The sequence below is a fragment of the Meriones unguiculatus genome, chromosome 1 (genome assembly GCF_030254825.1).
Source record: "Meriones unguiculatus strain TT.TT164.6M chromosome 1, Bangor_MerUng_6.1, whole genome shotgun sequence".
Taxonomy (NCBI): Eukaryota; Metazoa; Chordata; class Mammalia; order Rodentia; family Muridae; genus Meriones; species Meriones unguiculatus.
In genome coordinates, this window is record NC_083349.1 from 162,901,018 (window position 1) to 162,920,678 (window position 19,661).

At 42.2% G+C, this 19,661-nt stretch overlaps 1 pseudogene; it reads right to left on the reverse strand.

Moving 5' to 3' along the window:
• Positions 1-332: 332 nt before the first annotated feature.
• Positions 333-893, reverse strand: LOC110553203 (protein Mis18-beta-like; annotated as a pseudogene).
• Between the last annotated feature and the right edge of the window lie 18,768 nt (positions 894-19,661).

A 19,661-nucleotide genomic window follows, 5' to 3' on the forward strand; every position in this document is an offset into this window, starting at 1 on the left:
TTGTTGTTCATATGTGACATTTTCTGCTTTGGATCAGGTTTTCACTCAGTGTTGCCTTAGCTGCAATTCTGTATTTTAGAGTACTGTCATTTTCAAATGAGCAATGCTTAATAAACTTTCTTCTACTGTGAGATAATGAAGGTTTTCTTCAGGATTCTGTTCGAGAGCTTTCTATCTTCACATTTAACATGCAGATCTTTACACTACCTGCATTGATTTTCATAGGACCGTATTCAATTTATTTTTTCTTTCATGGGGGTAACCAGCTGTTCCAGTATTAACTCAAGTAAGCCTCAACAAAGGCGTGGTTACTACTTTTACTCCTTGCTTCTTCAGTTTATGTGGTTAGATTGATCACGGGGCATTTCCTTCAGAGCCCTCATCAGTGAAGTTAACCAAGCATGCATTAGCATTATCTTCTCTTCCAGCTCTGCAATCTTTTCTGGTAGAGGTACATTATAAATATCCATCTCAGACGCATTGACTATGGTCTTTGTTTTTAAGTGATAGCATGCCATTTTATCACAGGAAAGGCAGACGTAGCCTCTCAAGGCAGCCAGAGCAGCGTGGGTGGACAGGAGTCCCACAGGAATTACAGAATAAGAGGCTGTGTGTGCTGCATTTGAGAGAACCTCAATGCCAACCAGAAAAGGTTCTAACACAATGACATTGTTTGTGACTCTGGAAAAGGCCTCAGCCCCGAGGGGCATTGACAGGTCCCAGGTGAGGTGCGCAGTGTCAGCGAGTACTGCACAATGGAACACTGCACCTCTCTCAGGTTCCAACCACACAGGCAGCTGCAGGTCGACAGGTGATGCCTCCACCCCAGACCGGGAGGGCCCGAGAGGAGAGGAACCACTCACCACCTGAGTATCCCACTCCATGGAAGAAGTGAGAGAAATGGTGTGTCCCTATTGTGATTTCCTATTTGACCCACAGATTATTGGATATATTCCAAGTATATGGGTGTCTTTTAATTTCCCATGTGATTTCAAATTAAAATTTGATGAGACCTTATAACCTAGTTCACATTTCTTTATTTTATAAATATTCTATATATGTGCAAGATGTGAGTTTGGTGGTCTCTGTCTGCCAGGTGCTACGGCATTTTTGTCTCATGTTCTTTTTGATGTGTGTCAGAAAAGGAGTAGCCTTCAGCATGATCACAAAGAGCTGTCAGTTTCTAAGAGGGATGACAGTAGATTTTCCTAGTTCCGTGTGTGTGTGTGTGTGTGTGTGTGTGTGTGTGTGTGTGTGTGTGTGTACAGATGTACACCTGGCTCCCTACACAAGATAAATGCCAGGGCCAGCCTGCCTTAGCAATCAGAGAACAGTGAGAGGTGGTCTTTTAATCCTGTGCTTCTCAGAGACAGGCAGCAAACTGGCATGTGCCTACATGGAGACCACCTTATTTTTTCAGACAGGTTCTCTCACTATGGGGCTTGTTAATTTGGCTAGAACAGACAACCAGCAAACACCAAGGATCCTTCTGTCCTTGTCTGACTCCCCCGCCCCCCAGTTGTGGTGTTAGAATGTGTCTAATTTTTTGTAGTTACTAAGATACATGCTCAGGTCCCTACCCTTGTTGGGCAAGCACTTTGGCCATCCCTCCATCTCCTTGTTTTCCCTCTTTATCAAGATTTCTGAGGTATTTTTAGGCATATAAAGGACTTAATAAAGTCATTATTATGTTGTACACTTTTAATCCCTAAAATATTTTTTGTCCTAAAGTCTTATTTTTATTCGTAACTAACTTGCATTCATTTGGATACTCGTTTCATAGAAGCGTTGAATATTACATATAATATTAATATTGTAACAATTATGTTTTACTTTCTATATTCCTTATTTACGTTTAGGTGTGCATTTTAGGAACATTTTTAAGTCAATAATCTTTCTCTACAAACTAGAGCATTTAAACAGTAAGGGTTACTTTAATAGAACAATATGGCTGAATTTGTTTTTAAAAGTTTTCGACTCATTTTAGCAGCAAGGCTTGAGATTGTGAGTGATAGGATTTATTTAAGCCACTGCTGGGAAAGGCTGCCTGTGTCTCTGGGTGATACTCAAACAAGTCAGTTTTGTTTTGTTTTTTTTTGAGACCCGTATCTGATGGAGTACACGCCTGGCCAGCCAGATTAGTCCCACCCCCACCCTCCTCATAGCTCCCTACGCAGGATGAATGCCTGGGTTGGCTTCCCCAGCATCGAGAGCACCCTGAGGGGTGTTCCGTTCCTTCTGTGGTTCTCAGAGATGGGCAGCAAAATGGCCATGTGCAGATTTTCAACCTTCTGTGTTCAGCCGGGGCTGTGATGTGGGGGAAGTGTGTTTCTACCTTTGGTGTTTATCTGGGAAGGATTTCCTCCTGAAGGATAACATTCTCCCTTTCTCTATTCCAGATTGAACATAAAATGACGTATCTGTGGCACACCCTGTGGCCTGAAGATGCTTAGGTGGGAAATCCTACATGCACTTCCCACTACACTATTTATATCAAATTGTCCCTGCTGTCTATTTCTTCCAGTTCTAAGATTCCCTCTTGTTCGTTTTTTTAACTCTTCTGCTTCCTAGCATGCTGTGGGCATACCATTAAATTCTAGTAATGTAAAAATGGAGTAATCTGTGTAATCATTGATTCACAAAAGAGTATTAAAAACATAAAAAAAAACGTTAAAGAAACTCAATAATGTGAGAGGAAGGACTCCTTCACAGCGATTGGCAAGCCATTCAAAAGTTATTTCTATTTAGAGGCAAGACATGGTTAATTATTATGCACATCTTCAGTAAAGCAGTATCTTCCTTTCTGCCCCCACTTTGTAATGAACGTCCTTGTTTTCCACCATGTTCTCCCCACCATTTTCTGTTCCACCTGAGAAGAGTTGATGATGGAGTCTGCTATTCAACGTAAGAGCTGCCTGTTTGAAGTGGTTGGAATCTAGCCTTTTCTGTGATGGCCAAGTTTTATCATAACGAACTCTTTGCCTGTGATATCTCACATATAAGTTCCTTTAAAGCAAGACCGTGGGATCTAAATGACACTTAAGGTGTAAACAATCGGCCTGTGAACACGAGGCCCTAGATGTTCCCACCACCTGTAGACATTATCAGGTGGGACTAATGGACCTTTGTTCTCGTTTGCTTTCCTGTTGCTGTCATAAAACATTCTAACCAGAAGCAACTTAGGGAGGAGACAATTTACTTGGCTTACATTTTTAGGTAACAGCTCATCGCAGAGAAATGGGGGAAAGAGCTCAAAGCAAGAACGTGGAAGCAGGGCCTGCAGAGGACTGCTACTCACTAGCTCATGAGCAGCTAGCTTTCTTATACAGCCCAGGCCTAACTGCCTAGGGATGGTGTTACCCACAAGGATCGGGTTCTCCCACACCAACCATCAGTCAAATAATCTCTTACAGACACGACTATTGGCCGATTTGACCTGGGAAATTCCTCAACTGAATTTTCCTTTTCCTAGGTGACTCTAAGTTGTGTTGAGTTGACAATAAAAGCTAATGAGCACACTCTTCAACCAAAGCCACTGTAGTATTTTCCAAGTCCCATTGCTGATGAAGGCTGTATGGTAGAGGTGGGAGGGCTAGTAGGAACCAAAGGGTAAGAGGAAGTCTCCCTAGTAGCCTCGGAGGACAGTGTGCTCTTTCTGATGGTCGTTTGGGATGTGCTCTGGGTCTTAGGAATACAAATTGATTTGTTCTAATTAATGGGGCTCTGATAGATGAAGAGGATTGGGACCTGGTGGAATGTATAATGTATCAGTAGAAACAAAGATAAATCTGGAATATTCTTAGATATTCTAAGACACAAAAGGCATGACAAAAATACCATGTTTGAGCTGGGCCTGGTGGTGCATGCCCAGCACTCAGGGTCACAGAGGCAGACAGATCACTGTGAGTTCGAGGCCAGCCTGCTTTACAAAGAGAGCCCAGGGCTACACAGAGAAACTCTGTCTTGAAAAACCAAAACCAACCAAACAAACAAAAAACATGTTTGGCACAGGGAGGCCAGAAGACACCTCAGCCCCACTGAGGTCACCCTCAAAATGAGCGAATATATGATGGAGAAAGAGAGAGTATACAATAGAGATATAGGAGAGAAAGTAAAGCAGAGTGGTTCCTGCACTGTGAAGACTGGTGGGTCTGGAGACACGAGACGGTGAGAAGCAGGTAGGCATAAGGTGCATGTGAGACAGTCCAAGGCCATGGTGACATTCAGGCCCATTTTGCCACAAGGGGCCATGTCTGAGTCCATGGTTTTATCGAAGCCAGGGTCTATGTTGATGTTGAAAGCTGGTGTTACTACCAAAGGCCATGCAGATGCCTCCGGTGTGGCCTGCATCCTGAGGCCATGTTGATATGCAAGCACTATGCTAAGCTGGCCTCTCCCCTCGCCTGAGCAAAGCAGGAAAACTGGCAGGCTGATCAACTCAGCTACCACCCAGGCCCAGAGCCTGGGCAAGAGCTGACCCACCTCAACATCTGTTCCACCTATGAACTGCTGGAATCTCCATGACTCAGGGAAACAGCAGGGTATGTGAGAGGAGTCTCAGATTCAGGACTGATGGTGGAACAAAAGCCGTAACAAAAGCCAGAGACCTCAAGGCAGACCAATGACTCATTGCAATGAACATTTGCAAGTGAGCTGTTTGGACAAAAGGGTATACTGTGGTGTGACACATTATGACACACTGCAGCTTCTACAGTGAGATTTTTTTCTTCTTATTTTTGGTAGGGGAGGTTACAAGGGCGGAAGGACTGGACAATGAAGGGCATTGGGGTGCATGATGTGAAATTCACAAAGAATCAATACAAATTTAATAAATAAATAAATAAATAAATAGCATATTTAAGGTTTGGGCTGTAGCTCTGAGGGTGTTATACACACACACACACACACACACACACACACACACACACACACACACAAACTATTCCAGAGGTAATCAAGGAAAGGAATTCACTCATGGATTGTGGAAGTAGGGTGATTACTTTTGGGTACAGAGATAGGAGGAGAGTTCACAAAGGTGATGCCAGTAATTGAAGTGCTCATGAATGTAGCAAGGTAACAATGGTCCCAAATCAACACGCCAGGTTGGAGGAGGATCACACGTGTTTGTCCATGTGTGTGTTGATTTGGGTGGCTCATTTTGGTACATGGACTTTTGCTTCCTCACCTAGAAAGCTAACAGGATCAGAAATTCTGTATGTACCATTTTACCCTTCGTAATCATGTAATCTGTAAAGTCTTTGTTAGTAATATTTCTGTTACTGTGACAAAAAGGCCTGAAAAAAAATTAACTTATGAGAAGGAAGGGCTTATTTTGGATAATGATTTTCAGGGGTTTCTGACTAGTCTCTTTGCTCTGGCTCTAGAACTCTCACAGCCCAGTAAATCATGGTAAAGGTACAAGGCAGAGGAAGCTAGTGAAGGGACTAAACACAGGGAGTGAGAGGCAAGCAAGCGGCTCCAGCAGAACCAATGGCACCCTTCTTCCTTTAATCACCCCAGAAGGGAGTCGCTTATTTTGTGCATGTTGAGCCAGGATGAAGACAAACTCCAACCGAAGCTGAGAGTGGAAAAGTTTCATGATTTTCGCTGGGTTTGACAGGCAGCTCTTTGTTTTGCCTCCTGCTTGTTTCCATCTTACTTCTCTCCTCTTCCACCTTAGCCCCTCCCTCCAAGAAGCAGGCTTTTATCACTGGAGGCATTTGTTAAAAGTCCTGTCTTGCTGTGTAAGATTGCAAAAAGGAACTACGTACGTAGGAACATTCTCACCATTTCAAAGTATCAATTTTTGTCTCACTTGCTTGGTGGAAAGGTTTCCCCTTGGGGTGTTTTTACTCACTTGAGTGCTCTAAGTCTACATTAATACACTTATTTCAACTAGCTCTTTAATCAATATTTCATGGAATGTATTGAGGAGACCCATTTAATCTCTTCTCATCTCTGCAGGTGTAGGAGTGACACAGCTCGGGCCCAGCAAGGCAGGCATCATACACACACAGATGAAGATGTTGCTATTGGGAAAAAGCTTGTTAGGATGATCACACTTGCAATGAATCATTTATAGGAAGTGAACAAGGCATGTTATGTTTTACAGAATGGAAATTTTTGATCCTTATAAATACATATCTGAGAGAGTCAAGGACAACCACCAGATTGACCTTCTAGAAAGGAAAAGTTGCAACAAAAAAATAATTGAACAGTTAGGCCACTTGGGATCATAAATGATTGCAATATTTATGAAATGATATAGTTTAAAGAGATCTTGGGTTTCTGTTGTCCGTAGATAAGTAAGACTCAATGAATGGAAAATAAGAGTAGTTTTGGTATTATAATTCCATTTTGGTACATGGCAGTAAATGAGTCTTAGTAAGGTTTCTATTGATGTAATAAATAGCATGATTGAAGCAAATTGGAGAGGAATGGGCTTGTTTTACCTTACAAATCACAGTTCATCTTCTAAAGAGAAGGAACCCAAGATAGAAATCTGGAGGCAGGAACTGAAGCAGAGGCCATGAAGGAATGCTGCTTACTGGCTTGCTCCCCAGGACTTGCTCAGTTTGCTGTCTTATACCCTCCAGGACCACCAGCCCAGGGGTGTCAATGCCCCCAGTGGGGTGAGCCCTTCCGCATCAATCATTGACCAAGAAAATGCTCTACAGACTTTCCTACAGACACTCCGATGCAGGCCTCCTCACAACTGAGGCTTCTCTTCTTAGATCACGCTAGCGTGTGTAAAGCTGACAACCTGACCAGGACAGACTGGGTTTTGTGTTGGGGGAGGGTGAATTATCTAAAATATTGGCTCTAACACTGATCATTACGTCTGTGAACATTTTGCCTTACATCCCTCTGGAGTCTGGACCTACACTGTGACATCTTGGCTTAATAGAAAACACATGTTAAACACTTGCGTACAATACACTCTCCTAAGTCCTTAAGAGACATTACTTTTTATAATCCTACAATCGTCCTTCGGGGGAATACTATTGATGACTGGTAGCTAGGCCTATGAAGGCGGTTTCCTCTTACTCTTTTTTTTTTTTCCTTCAATTTTCAAAATCCTGTTAGCAATGTTAGCTTCTTAGGTGTTTTGTTTTACATATAAATTTTAGAATTTTTAAAATCGTTTTACTAGGATTTTTCAAAGGAATTTGTTTGTTGGTTAGTTTGGGGACAAACATGTTTACTAGGCTGTTTTTCTGTGCATAAAAGTAGTCCATCTGCTAATTCAGATCTTTGGTTTCTTTCATAAACTCCCTGGAATTCTCAGCATATAGATCTTGTAAATGCTGTGCTGTGTTTGACTGTAACAACTACATTTTCTGAAGTGATCACAACTGGTGTTTTGTTTTGTTTAAATCGCAGCCGAGCAACTTCTACCTGCTCATTTCCACAGAATATAAAAATATAGACTTGATTGTTTATCTCAACTTCTACAACCTTGCTAAATTCACTTACTTTCAAATTTTTTTTTCAGAGAACCATGGGATTTCCTAAGTAGACAAGCACTTTATTAGCAAACAGGGGCTCCTCTGCTCATGACACATTACATTCTGAACTGAAGCCCACACATAAACTTGTTGTGAGTAGGGTATCAATAAATAAAAATGTCTTTTGAGCTCGTCTGTCCTTGGACACAGGTGAGGAAGCACCGTTAAAGTCTCCTCACTGATGTCATGTCAACATTTCCGGAAGATTCTGACCAGCTGCAAAGTGCTTTGTTGGAGGACTGGGCTTTGAAAGACTCTGTAAGCTCCGAGGAGCCACAGAGCTCTCTGCGGAACACTTGCTAGCTGTGTGGGAGTGAGAGACCCAAGCTCTCGGTGCTCCAGGGGCCTTACTCTGCCTATGCTGGACCGAAAAGTTGCTGAAGCAATGACATCTATGTCAGGAGAAGGTTTCCAGAGATCAGGTGCCCTCTGATCTTGAACAAGACTTTTCAGTGGTAGCATTAAAGGAGACGCCGAACAGTGCTGTCTATGATCCTATTTTGAAGAGGACAAAAAAAAAAAAAAAAAAAAAAAACCAAAAAAAAACACAGAAGTGACAGAAATCATGACTAACCTAGGCTGTGGGTGGATGAGGACCTTTGCTTTTGTACTTTTTGCTGACCGTGACTGGACAACCTCGTTCTTCAGAAGTAGAAACTTAGTGGCCACAGTATGAACAAGGACAGCCTGTGGACACCAAAGATGGCAAGAAGTTTGAAGTGGTTCTTGAAACTCTGGTGGTATTCATGGAGGTGGCTTTGGCAACAATGACAGTTTTGGTTGTGGGGAAGCTTCTGTAGTCATGGTGGCCACTGGTGGCAGCTGTGGTGGTGAGAACTGTGGTAGTGGAGATAAAAACAATGGTTTAGTAACAGTGGAAGCACATTTAGAGGTCGTGAAGTGTGAAGTGTTGCAAATTACAACAAATAATGTTAAACAAATGGAGGGAGAAAACTTTGGAGGCAGCTCTGTTCCCTACAGTGGTGGAAGCCAGTGCTTTGTCAAGCACAGAAACAACATGGCTATGGTGGTTCCCACAGCAGCACAAGCAGCTATGGCAGCGGCAAAAGGTTTTAATTAGTGATGGTAAGCAAAGCTTAGGAGGAGAGGAGAGCCTGAGAAGTGGGAGGAAGCCACAGGTTACAGTGCAAACCTATGCTCTGGTAGCAGGGCAACCCTATGCTCTGGACAGCGCTCATGTTAATATGGGCAATATTCAAGGAACTGGCTTTGTGAATGATTGGCTAGCAGGTCATTTTAGTTTCTGTTCTATAGAAATGGACACATTCCAACACAGAATTTTACTATAGACACACTTTTCTATCGCCCTGTTGATTGATAAATGTCAGATTCTGGCCATGATGTTGAATAATCGTCCCTTTTTTCTTAAACGAAAGCATTTAATACACATAACCTACAATCACCATAGCAACTTGGCCTTGCCTATCTTGACTATGCTTAGAACATTCAGCCTGGTGTCAGGACCAGAGGAAGCCTCGAGTAAGTCAAGTCCTGAGTGAATGCGTGTTATTGGCATAGGCAAGGCCATGGCAAGGACTTCAAAACCTCACCCTCATTGGAGACGTGCCAATGCCTTTCTCTGGTCCATGTGTGGATGTCCACAGTGCGTGTAGAAAATGCCCACCATAACTCCCGCCCCTCCCTGCTGCTTCCCCCTTCCCCAGAGACTGCTCCTATTTAGATTAGCTGTTCTCTTGATCCAGCTGTATATCATAAGTCCTGCCTCCTTGTTTATCCAGTTGTAATATCTGGGCCTCCTGGTTTCTGTATGCAACAACCGTGTCTTCCTCTTCAACTCTATATGATAAACACTCTGAGCATCCAGGGTGCTTCAGCTTGTCTAGTAGAGCCCAGGCCACTGCATCCCAGTGTTCTGTCTGCTTGTCATTTCTTCATTCCCTATCATTTCTTAATATCCTCATAGCCCCCATTCAGGTCCAGGTCTCTAGAGTGAATGGACTTAACCTGGAGCTGAGCGAAATCATCTAACATGAGGACTGTTTTATAGTAAAACATCGAATGTCTCATGCATCCTGAATACAGCTCACTGTGTGCTGTGGAGTCTTTGATGACTGACTGACCGGGGCACTGTAGCTTGCTACCACCACCGAGTGAGTGTCATGAACAAATATGACACTGCATTGTGCAACTGGAGAAAAGATTCAAGTTCAAAAACTCAAAGTTAGATATCTACCAGATGTTTCTATACCTTTGTAGTTAAAAAAAAAATAAACAAAAAACTGTAAACCTAAGCACCACAAACTGGGAACTACCTGTATTTTTTTTTTCTTTTCATTCTACTTTGCACGCCTTTCATCTTTTTTATTTTTACTACCTTGTGCTGACTGGGACTTATGCTACTGTGCTGACTGAGATTTGGGAAGAACAAAAAGAGTCATGCTACTCCGTAAATATGTCACTGGTCTCATAAATATTCATAAAACTTATTTAAAATTCACAAACCGAACCCAGTGGGCTGTGCCCACCTTGGACCACCCACCTCACATTTCTTTGTGTGCCTAGCTTTGCTAAAGTTCTGCTTCAATCACCCTTCCCTGTCTCTCAGTTATCCTTGCTTTCATTTTTAAATTTTATTTTAACTAGCTTACAGAACAACTGGTTTCTTTATGGCATTTTCATATATCCTTAACTTTGGTTGATTCTCTCCCTATCTCTCTGCCACCCCGTATCTCTGCCCTTCTGCACCCCCCCCGCCTTTCCTCTTCCTCTCTCCCTCAAAGCCCCTTCCTCTCATCACTTGATTGAATTCTTTTCTTCATGAGGACAGTAACAGAAGGGTTCTCGTCACATTTGTGAATGTCGTTTAACAAGTTAAGAAATGCCTTCTATTTTAGCTTTACAGAGAGCTCTTTTTAAAAAAATCGTAAATGGGTGATGAATTTTGTATAGTGCTTTTTTAAATTTTTGCTTCTATTGATATGGTCATATGGGTTGTTTCTCTATTTAAGTCTGCTAATATAGTAAACACATTGGTTGGCTTTTAAACTTGAGCTGAATTTTAATTTCTTCCAAGCATCTATATGATTCCCTGTGACTCTGGGTGTCTTCACTCCTCTCTTCGGGCTGGTGTTCCTCTCAGTATTCTCCATAGAGGTTGCTTAGTGGCATCAATTTCTTTGTTTATATTATATATTTGTTTACATATATATTATATTATATATTTTTAAGCAATAGTTTTCATGGCTAGGACAATCTGTGTTGAGAGCGGTAATCTTTTAGAACTTGGACTACACATTTTCCAAGGCATTCTGGTTTTAAAAGTGGAATAATCAGGTGTCATTCTGATGGGCCCGCCTCCAAAACCAATTTGACCTTTCTCTTTTGAAACTCTCAATGCCTTTTTTATTCTGATTTTTTAATGTTTTAGCTATGAAATATCTTGGTGAGTTTCTTCTCTGGTTCTGGCCACTTGGTGTTCTGTAGGCCTTTTTTGGCTGCGTTGATACCTCCTTTTCTGAGTGTGGAAAGTTTTCTTCTGTTATTTTACTGTAAGTATATTTCATGCCTTTGATATGGGATGCCCATTATTCAGTGCCCACAATCCAAAGATTAATTATATTCATTGTGTCCTAAAGCTCTCCCAGCTTCCCTGCCTGGATTTTTAATAAATTTATTATTGACCTTGACTGAGTGAGCCAATTCCCTTACATTGCCTTCAAGGCCAGATACTCTGTTTTCTGCATGGCCCATTCTATTGATAAGGTTTTCCACTGAGATTTTTATTTGAATTATTGAGTATTTCATTTACAATATCATTTTAGTTTGGCTTTTCTTAATTGTCTCTCTTTAATGAACTCAGTTATATCTTGTATTGACTTCCTTATTTTATGGGGTAATTAGCCACTTTTTGTTGAATTTGAGGCTTACTCTATAGGAAATAATTTCATGTCTGCTATTGTAACCCTGGTCAAAGCCCACAACTGGGAAGATTATAAGCTCTAGAATAGAACCTGCTACTGTTATTTTGCTAAATGGTCATGTTGTCAATTTGCGGTCTACGGTTTTATGTTTATAACCTGTAGAACCAGGCTTCTCTCAAGCTTCACCAGAGAAGCCTCTCTCTCTCTCTCTCTCTCTCTCTCTCTCTCTCTACAGTGGATAGAGAGTAAATAGAGTGAGTCATAACTGGTCAAAGTGCTGAAAATAAGAGACTGAGTGGGACATCTGCATTAACCCCCTCCCACCAAGACTCAGGGAACAGCACAGAAGAGGAGGTAGGAAGAAGGTGAGGGCAAAAGGATGGAAAGGAGAGCTGTGAAATGCCATCTTCTGGACATGGCTTGGCCATTACAACAACACATTCACAGCCTACACAAGGGCAGACCAGTCAGAATCCTGGCATAGATGAGGTAAGATTCTTCCCAGGCTCTACGAAGAACATGGTCCTTTCAGACTACGTTCTCTTGAAAAGTTATCTTTAGTTGGTATACAAAAGCGTGGGTTTCATCGTGAGATGCCCATATGTACACATTGTTCTCCGCTCTTATTCACTCCCACTGCCATCGCTCACCCTTTGCCCCTTAGCTTATGTCATTAGTGTTCTGTGTCTGAGTTTCACTGCCTGATAGTTCCTTCTATGTTACATTTAATTTAGCACATTCAGTCCCATTTATTCAGTTACTCTTTATAAATTCCCAACTCAAGAACATCTTGATGGTTTCCAAGTTTTTAACAATTTTTTATCATTTATTTATTTATTTAGTGTGTGTGTGTGTGTGTGTGTGTGTGTCTGTGTGTGTGTGTTCACCACAGTGCACATGTGGAAATCAGAGGACAACTTTTTGGAGCAGCAGCAGCACTTTTTCTACTGCCTACGACTCTGGATTCAAACTCAGGTTATCAGGTGTTTTCTCAGAGGTCTTTGGCCGCTGAGCCTCATCACCAGCCTAACTCCTTAGCTCAGAATAAAACTACTACAAATGTCTTTGGGTGAGTTTGTATGTGTACAATTATTTTCAACTGTTAGGTTGAATAGCAAATCCTTTCCAGTTTTCTAGATTATTATAAATTTATTCTTAAATTATCTATATTCTGTCATTTTATATAGATTTGGGGGGAAAGGCTTGCTAACCTGAACACTTCACCCATTTTTTTTGAGCCATAGTTAAATTGTATAGAGCAAGCTGTGAAAAACAATCTAAATTCTTGTTTGAGTTCTCTTTATTTTCTTGGTAGAATGCCTGTGCCAGGAGTTTCTATCCCAGGGTATACAGGAGGCTAGCAGTCCATTATCCTATGCTCTTCAGTAGGTCCCAATGCATGCCTTAAAGGACTTTTAGGAAAAACACACTAGAATAAACCTTTATAATCCTTTATCACTTTTTTATGAACATCTCAAAATGACAGCAGACATCAGAGCTGGAGAGATAGGTCATTGGTTAAGAGCACTTGCTGCTCTTGCAGAGGACCTGGGTTCCATTGCCAGCACTTAAGGTAGGAAGACTCACAATCATTTGTTACTCCGGTTTTGGGAGATCTGACTCCCTGTTCTGGCTTCTTTGGACACCAGGAATGTATACAGTGTACATAAATACAGACAAAACACTCACATGCATAAAATAAAAATAAATGGCTTTTAAAGCAATGGTGGTAGGGATTGGAGAGATGGCTCAGAGTTTAAGAGCACTGGCTGCTCTTCCAGAGGTCCCGAGTTCAGTTCCCAGCAACCGCATAGTGGCTTACAACCATCTAAATGAACTCTGGCATGCAGGCAAAACATTGTATAAATAAATAAATCTTAATAAAAAAACAATGGCGGTAGACAATTTATAAACTAACATTGTATATATAATTCACGAAAATTTTGAACAATGGGATTTTCCCAGCATTATATTGGTAAAACTTTAAAGAATTAAGCAGAGAACATCTATTGTTTTTCAATACACTTAAATTATTCACCTTATCTCATTTTATCTATTTCTCTAATTTCTGTATGCGTGTGTTTTCTGTGTGTGCATATTTGTGCATTTCTAGGAAGAAAGGCATCAAAAGTTGCAAGCGCTGGACACTTTGGAAGGTGTTTTTGCAATATGTTTTCTCTTATTTCTCTTCCTCTTGTTTCTTTACCTGCTTTTGGCATCTCATTCACACTTCTGCTTGCCTGGCTGCCTACCTGGGGAGAACTGGGTGAGATGAGGAGATTGACTGCTTTAAGGGGCAGCTGAAAGGTCGCCTCTTCTGCAAAGCCTCCTCTAACTAAACACAGTGAGGATCTCCTGAGATCTCAGAGCCCTTGGGCAGACCCCTGCTTGGCCAGCTATCAGATGTGAATGTCCTTCTTTGTGACTTTCTGTGTGTGTGTGTGTGTGTGTGTGCGAGCACGTGCGCACGTGCACAGGCATGTTCCTGTGGCTGGCTATTCTATGTCCAATACCTGAATCAGCTCACGGAACATACAGGTGAATGAATCAGTAGGTGAACAAAGCTTGCTTCAAAGAGGCAAAGCAGTTGGAATCTGTTTTTGTTGATGATGGCTTTATTACTTTGGTAGGTCAAATTAAAGTTGTCGCTTTGTTTAAGGACATTTATAATCCGCATGGTTTTATTGTAATGCTTAAAGAAGGCAGGATAATGGCTTTATTAAGCCACAAACCACAACTCCAGGTTTGTATCTCAACATCAACAGTGGTTATTACTGTGCAAAAATGGAATGACTGTATCAAACCTTCATCTGTGACTCAGCACATGTCACACCATCTGTCCTGTAGCCCAGGACCCTTTAAGGTACTTCATTGGGATTAATGGAGTCCATGCTACTGTGAAGACATTATTTCTGGTTTTCATTTTTCTCATCAAAAAGTTTCCCATGACTAAATTTAGCAATGGATCTGAGAATACCCACACTGACAGCTGCAGGAGAAACATGTGTCGTGATGGAGCTGAACTGTATGACAGACTCTCACTGAGTTCGGGTGACTCAGAAACCAGGCACACAAGGGAGCTCCAGACAGGTAGCAAGCAGGAGCCAACAGTCATCAAAAGGATATGACTGAGTTTCATTCATGAGCTAGGCTGTTTCCATTGGTTGTTCCAGTCTTTTTTAAAAAGTTATTTATTTTTTTTAATAAATTTCAATTTATTTACTTTGCATCCCGGTTGTAGCCACCTCTCTCACGCCCTACCAACCCTACCTTTCCTCCCTTATCTCCTCCTATGCCCCTCCCCAAGTCCACTGATAGGGGAGGTCCTCCTCCCCTTCCCTCTGACCCTAGCCTATCAGGTCTCATCAGGACTGGCTGCATTGTCTTCCTCTGTGGCCTAGTAAGGCTGCTGTCCCCTCAGGGGGAGGTGATCAAAGAGCCAGCCACTGAGTTCATGTCAGAGACAGCCCTTGCTCCCATTACTAGAGAACCCACGTGGAGACTGAGCTTCCATGGGCTATACCTGTGTAGGGGCTCTAGGTTATCTCTATGCATAGTCCTTGTTTGGAATATGAGTCTCAGAAAAGATCCCTGTGCCCAGATTTTTGGTTCTGTTGCTCTTCTTGTGGAGTTTCTGTCCCCTCCAGGTCTTTCTATCTCCCCCTTCTTTCATAAGATTTCCTGCATTCTGCTATGAGTCTCAGAATCTGCTTTGATACCTTGCTGGATAGAAGGCCCTCTGTGGTAGGCTCCTGTCCTGTTGCCTGTTTTTTCCCTCTTCTGATGTCTGTCTCATTTGCCTTTCTGAGTGAGGATTGATCAGCTTATCCAGGGTCCTCCTTTTTGCTTAGCTTCTTTAGGTGTACAGATTTTAGTACGTTTATCCTATATTATATGTCTAATATCCACTTATAAGTGAGTATATACCATGCGTGTCTTTCTGCTTCTGGGATACCTCACTCAGGATGATCTTTTCTAGATCCCACCATTTGCCTGCAAATTTCATGATTTCCTTTTTTTGATTGCTGTGTAGTATTCCATTGTGTAAATGTACCACAATTTCTGTATCCATTCCTCAGTTGAGGGACAACTGGGTTGTTTCCAGATTCTGGCTATTACAAAATAAAGCTGCTACAAACATGGTTGAGCAAATGTCCTTGTTGCATACTTGAGCATCTTTTGTATATATGCCTAGGAGTGCGATAGCTGAATCTTGAGGAAGCACTCTTCCTGATTGTCTGAGAAAGCGTCAGATTGATTTCCAAAGTGGTTGTACAAGTTTACATTCCCACCAGCAGTGGAGGAGGATTCCACTTCCTCCACATCCTCTCCAGCATGTGTTGTCACTTGAGTTATTCATCTTAGCCATTCTGATGGGTGTCAGGTGAAATCTCAAGGTTGTTTTGATTTGCATCTCTCTGATTGCTAAGGATGTTGAACATTTCTTTGAGTGTTGCTCTGTTATTTGATATTCCTCTATTGAGAATTCTGTTTAGCTCTGTTCCCCATTTTTTAATTGGATTATTACTTTATTTGTTGTTGTCAACTTCTTGAGTTCTTTATATATACTGGATATTAGCCCTCTGTCAGATATAGGGTTGGTGGTGATCCTTTTCCAATCTGTAGGCTGTTATTTTGTTCTGAGAACAGTGTCCTTTGCTTTACAGAAGCTTTTCAGTTTCATGAGGTCCCATTTAATGATTCCTGATCTTAGAGCCTGTGCTGTTGGTGTTGGTTGCTTCAGTCTTAAATGGCCTCCCAGTGAGTGTAAATTGGATGAGCTGACTGTTATCACTAAGGTGTGCATCAATGACATAGCTCATAGTCACTGTTTGCTGACTTAAAAGAAACCAAGGTTTTTTCATACTTTAAAAGTATAATCAAGGGTAATACCAGAAAGCAGAGACACCCGAGCAAGGCTATAGGGCAAAGTTAACTCACTAGAGTGTCTGCTGTTGAATGAAAGTGCATTAGCACAGGTTATTGCCTTGATACAGGTCTTGGGCAAGAACTTTTAGGCCGAGCTTGGCTTTGTGTCCAACCATTGATTCCTAAGGACACCGGCTCCTCCCTACTCTTTCTCCTCACTTGCCATAGGCAGCCTGCAGCACCCTTGCTTCCAGTTTGTAGCCTGAGAATTTATTGGAACAAACACAGCAATTGTGACTCAGAAGGGAACAAAACGGAAAGCAAGTGCATTTCACAAAGAAGAGAAATCCCCTACCTAGAATCTTCCTGAGCCTAGTTCACCTGTTTGAAGATCACCAGGAGCCTGCTTTCTGTGACAATCTTCTCTGCTTTGCAGCTTTGGAACAGTCTGTGTTTGTGGGAGCAGATAAGAGATGACCTTAGAGGGACCCTTTATCAGCTGTTGTATTCACAGAGGCCAGGTGATCCTGAAGAGGTTCTTGGGCATTTAAAGCATGGCTGTGACAGGGATGCTTTGATTCCTTTGGTTCAGCCATCCCCCCCCAAAGCCAGTGTTTATATAGACTTAAAGAAGCCTGCCACTACTGCTCATCACCCTCGTTTTTCAACCTTAATGGTAATTGCATTCCAAAGACTAGGAGAGATTTAACCTTCCCTTTAAATGTTGGATTGAAAATTCCCATCACTGTGGCCTAGCAGCATTAGAGCCATGGTCCTAGGTCCCAGAAGGCACTGCAGGTGTGCTGCTTGAGTCAGGGAAACTGCTACCAAGAGTGTTGAAGTTTGTCCCTGCAAAACTTTGGCTTGTTTATATAATATTACTGAGTATGCAAAGCTCTGACTTTTTTAGTTTAATGCACCAAAATATATCAAAATTTTGAAGAAAATCTAAGCTCAAGAATTAGAAGTGAAAGTTTGCTTACTGCACTCAGCATCTTCCTCCTTCTCTTGCAGCTCTTCACTCTCATACTCAAATCCCATTTTCTCGCTTGTCCTTTTTTAACAACAGAAATGGAACCATGGAAGAGGCAGACCTGTGCCATCAGTTCAGAACCCTAAGTCAAAACAGTTTGTCGTTTGGCCACTTTTTCGGTCCTTCTTCTAGCTCTCCACTTTTGAGGGGCATTAGATGCCCTTTCTATATTCTCTTTTTCTTTCATAATCTGGATTTATCCAATTTTCAATTTACAAAAGAAAAAATATTTTGGATGGGTGATAGAATTATAGAATAAAGTCATGTTTCATCTCTATCTCACTGCCTTTCCCTGGTCAGGCTCTAAAGGACTGAGGTAGGGGGCCTCAAGGTAATCAGATTCAGGGCCCTGAGCATCCTTCATCCTCCAGGGATGCTCCCGCACATCTTCTTGGCACCCCGAGTGCCATCAAGCCCTGACCTGGCATGATGCATAGATGAGCCCTGATTCCAGGCTGACCACGGGAATGGGGCCAAAGACTCTGGGCACAACTGCCTAGTTGAAAGAATCTTGGGTCCTATCCCTGGAATCAAGAGCAAGCATGCCAATGGAGCCTTTCCTTCTGCCCAAAGGCTCAGCCTCTGGCAGGCTCTTGTTTTCTCTGTCCAGAAAAGCCAGCTTTCAACAGCCCAGGTTTTAAGATACTTCATCACATTCTCCTTCATGAGCTGCCCTAGGGCAGAGCTCTGGACTTCTTTCAAATCACCTCATCTTGCCTGGGAGAATATGAATTCTATAGGCTTGGTGTACAGATCTGACATTTTCCAACTTTCTCATCTTCAGAGAAAATGCAGGATTTTTTGCATAATTTTGTTTATTTGCCATGTGATCATGTGTGTGTGAGTGTGTGTGTATGTGCATGCCATGCCATGTGTATAGAAGTTGCAGGACACTTTGTAAAAGTCAGTTCTCTTCTTCCACTATGCAGGTCCAGGGGATAGAGCACACATCACAGACTTGACAGAAGTGCTTTTACCCACTGAGACTCTGAAAGGTGGAGGTCTTGTGTAGCAGGAAGTCTTATGAAATGTTAGAGGCTCACTTTAAGAAAATTGTGAAACTAAAGGAAAGTGCTGTAGTAGTTTGTTTTAGCTTCACTAGCTCCAAACACACTACAGAGTTGACTTAGAGGCGGAAAAGTCTGTGTTGGTCACTATATATATATATATATATATATATATATATATATATATATATATGGCAGCTCATCTCATGGTGGGCTAGAAGCAGGGAAGACAGTAAGGAGACAAAGCAGGATGCCCTTCAAAGACACACGCCCTGGACTTCCTTCCTCCAGCCAGGCTTCACTTCCCACAGTTTCATGTTTCATTGCCTGCCAGGAGAGTTCAATTTTCCAATCAACATCAATCAATCAATAAATCAATCAAAGGATTTAAACCATTGATTTTTGTCAGAATGCACATGATCCAATTATTTCTGGAAACATCTTCACAGCTTCTCCAGAAGCCTGCTCTACATCTGCTGAGTGTCTCTCAGTCCAAGCAGGTTGACAATCAAGATTAGCTAGCATGGGTATTCTGCATGCTGGTGTGGAAAACTGCCTCTGAAGGCAATTGCCTGGTCGCCAGCCTCTAGTGGAGTTGGGGGTCTGTGAAAGCTTTAGGAAGGGCTGTGTAATGTGAGATGGCTACATCACCGGGATGTGTTTTGTCCCATTCCTGCCTCCCACTACCTTTCAGCTGCCACATTTTTGGCTGTGGGACTCTGCATCAGTTTCCATTAGTTTCTGGGTGAAGCTTCTCTGATGACATTTATGTTAGGCTTCTGTCCGCAAGTATAGCAGAATATCATTAATAATATTGGAGTGGGCTCCCCCTCATGGCACAGGTCTCGAGCTGGGTCAGTCATTGGCTGTTCCTCTCCTCAAATTCTGCTTCATCAGTTACCTCTGCATATCTTGTAGGCAGGACAAATTGTCAGTCTAAGGTTTCATGGCTGGCTTGTCATCCCAATCCCTCCATTGGAAGCCTTGCCTGGCTACAGGGGATGGTAGGTTCAAGATCCATATCCCCCATTGCTATGGTCACCCATTGATTCCTGGGAGTTTCCAGGAATCTATCATGTCCCAGAGATGCCCTCCCCCAATGCAGTTGTCTCTCCTAGCACTCTCTCCCTCCACTCTCCCTACACCTCAACCCACCTGTTCCCATCCCCCACCCTCTTCCTCCATATCTGCCCCCCCATGTATAATCTACTTTCCCCTTCTCAGTGAGATTCAATAGTGCCCCCCTTGGATCCTCCTTGTTAGTTAACTTCTTTAGGTCTGTGGATTATAGTATGGTTACCCTGTCCTTTATCACAAATATCCATTTATATGTGAATACACA